The sequence below is a fragment of the Myotis lucifugus genome, unplaced genomic scaffold (genome assembly GCF_000147115.1).
Source record: "Myotis lucifugus unplaced genomic scaffold, Myoluc2.0 scaffold_45, whole genome shotgun sequence".
Lineage (NCBI taxonomy): Eukaryota > Metazoa > Chordata > Mammalia > Chiroptera > Vespertilionidae > Myotis > Myotis lucifugus.
The window spans coordinates 886,449-889,025 of record NW_005871093.1 but is presented as its reverse complement, the minus strand read 5'-3'; the positions used below and the strand labels follow the sequence as shown (position 1 = coordinate 889,025).

Below are 2,577 nucleotides of genomic sequence, written 5' to 3'. Positions count from 1 at the left end.
GTGTCCCTCCCCACGAACGCCGCGGGTCCGGGAAGCCCGGCTCCCTGCCAAGGCCAGCCTGCGAGGTGGGGCCGCGCTCTCAATCCAGCAAAGTGCCCGAGGGCCCCGGGACAGGACCCGGCGGGCCGCCACGACAGGTGTCCCCCTGGACTCCGCGGACCGGACAGTGAGGAGGGCGCCGGCCAGAGGGAAGCCGTCCCGCCGGGGGATGACCGGTGGCAGCAGGCGGCCAGGAAATAAGCATCTGCCCGGCGGAGCTGGGTTGGGCCGTGGAGAACTTGGCGACCAGAGCCTGACACGGGCAGACCGAGCACCGAGAGGATTCAGGGGGACGGCCAGGGCCGCGCTGCCGGGGCCCGGGTTGGGACGGAGGAGGACAGGAGGCTCCGAACCGGCCCCGGCCGAGTGGACCGCACGGACCAACGACCCAGCAGCTCCAGCACAGACGGCGCGCCGCCCCAATGCCCGGAGCGGAGAGCAGCGCTGTCCTCGGCCCCCTCCCGTCAGCTCCGTACCTCGTTGGCGGATCCGCCGGCGTCGAGACCGCCGCTCGCCCCGCGTCGCTCGAGTGGGTCCCGGCCCCGCCAGTCCACAACCCGCCCTCACACCGACCCACCCTCCCTCAGGCCCCGCCCCCGGCGCCGCGAGCGCGCGTCACGCACGCAGAGACGTCACTTCCGGGGCCCAGGACTCGAGGTGGGAGGATGCGCCTGCGAGTTCCCCTGGGATCTGCGCTGGGTGGGGCGAGGCCAGGCCGGGCGTAAGTGACATCCTGGGTGTACCAAGCAAGCCGGGGGGCATCCGGGGGGCGGCGGCCTGGAGCGCCGACCTGGAGCGTTCGGGAGCCGGCGGAGAAGCCGGCGTTACTCTGTCTTTCCCTCCGTTCTTGCTTTTGGGATCCGACTCGCAAGAGCGTGAGGGCGACTGCCCCTTCGGTGCTGCCCGGCCCCGGGCGTGGAATAGGAGGCGGGAGCGGAGGCATTGGATCAGAAGACTGTTGCCAACCCGTAGGCTATGAGGCCGCCTGAAAAACGAAGGAGTCCCATCCCTTCACGGACCTTAGGATTTTAAAAGTTTCTCGAAGAGATTGGTTGATCCAGAAGCCGTTTTTTAATAGCTGAGCATAAGTGAAATTAAAAGTTAAATAAGTTATCCAGTATCACACAGTATTAACGGTCGAGTCATAGATGAATTCCAGTTCTTGTGATTCCCATCTCAGGAATGTTGTGTTACAGTTGATCTTAGCTGAAAAGGCCAGAAGCGATAGGAATGTTAAAAAAAACAAAACAAAATTCAAGCCGTGACAGAGTGGCTCAGTTGATTGGAGCATCCTCCCTTTCACCAAAAGATGACAGGTTCGATTTCTGGTCAGGGTACATACCTAGGTTGTGGGTTTAATAGTCAGGGAGCATATGAGAGGCAATAGATGGATGTTTCTCTCGCTCTCCCTAGAAATCAATGAAAGCATACGCTGGGGTGAGGGTTAAAAAAAAATTCTGGAGATCTACTTGGCTTTATTAAGTCACTCATTAATAGGGCAGCATCCCATCTAGTGACTAGAAGGGCGCTTTGAGGGGTTGTAGAAAAGGAAAGGATTTTATAAGAAGAAGGGTGGAGCAAGGGAGCTATTAACGAAAAGAAAGGATTATTTTTGGACCTGGGCATCTTTTCTTTGGGGGAAGAGAATGGGAAGGGTTTTTGTTTGTTTTGGTCTTAAATATATTTTTATTGATATCTGAGACGGAGAGATAGAAACATCAATGATGGGAGAGAATCATTGATTGGCTGCCTCCTGCACACTCCCTACTGGGGATTGAGCCTGCAACCCCAGCATGTGCCCTTCTCCAGAATCGAACCTGGGACCCTTCAGTGTGCAGGCCAACGCTCTATGCACTGAGCCAAACCAGCTAGGGCAGGAAGAGTTTTTATCTTGAAGATTGCTTCTTCTTTCTATGAGGGATGGAGAGATTACCTTGTGACAGATTACCTTACTGGTGCTTGACCAGGAAATTCCAGACTGGTTATTAAGATTATGTTTCTGGGAGAGGTTGAAACTGCAATTACATTATGGGCTTTCAGCACAAGCGATGTTATATTGGGTCTGGTTTTCTCTTTAACAGTTGGAAACAGCAGCTGCCTCTGTCCTGCGTCAAACGAACTCAGAGTCTGGAGGCTTTGCCTAGAAATAAATATTTATTCAAGGGTCTTAGGGTTTGCAAATGGAAAACACAGGAAGGCAATACCCAGTGTTTTGCAGAAGAAAGAAAAACTAAGAGTTCTTGTAACAAAAAGTACATTAATGAGAAGTGTTGTAGGCAGTTAGACAGACATGAGCAGAGCAAGCATGATGGGCCAGGTACAGAAGGTCACCAGGTGGAAAGTCCCAGGTGCCCAACAAGGGACAATCGTAGGGTGGGCCCTGTTCCCCAGTGTGACTTTTCCTCCCCTAGCATATTGCAGGTCACGAGGTTTGGACCCCTTGACCTTTCCTCCCTAGAGATAACATCTAGACCTCAAGTTGTATTTTAGCTCCAGACCCAGATAAGCAACAAAACTAGCCATGGCTGACGTCAGGAC

The 2,577-nt window shown here is 54.8% G+C and overlaps 1 long non-coding RNA gene across 1 annotated transcript in view; it reads right to left on the bottom strand.

Moving 5' to 3' along the window:
* LOC111825888 overlaps positions 1 to 846 on the bottom strand; it is a 17,480-nt gene extending 16,634 nt beyond the window's left edge. Inside the window, exon 1 of the long non-coding RNA XR_002829116.1 lies at positions 516 to 846. This is a non-coding gene — a long non-coding RNA (uncharacterized LOC111825888). The remainder of the gene's footprint in view (positions 1 to 515) is intronic.
* Positions 847 to 2,577: the final 1,731 nt, after the last annotated feature.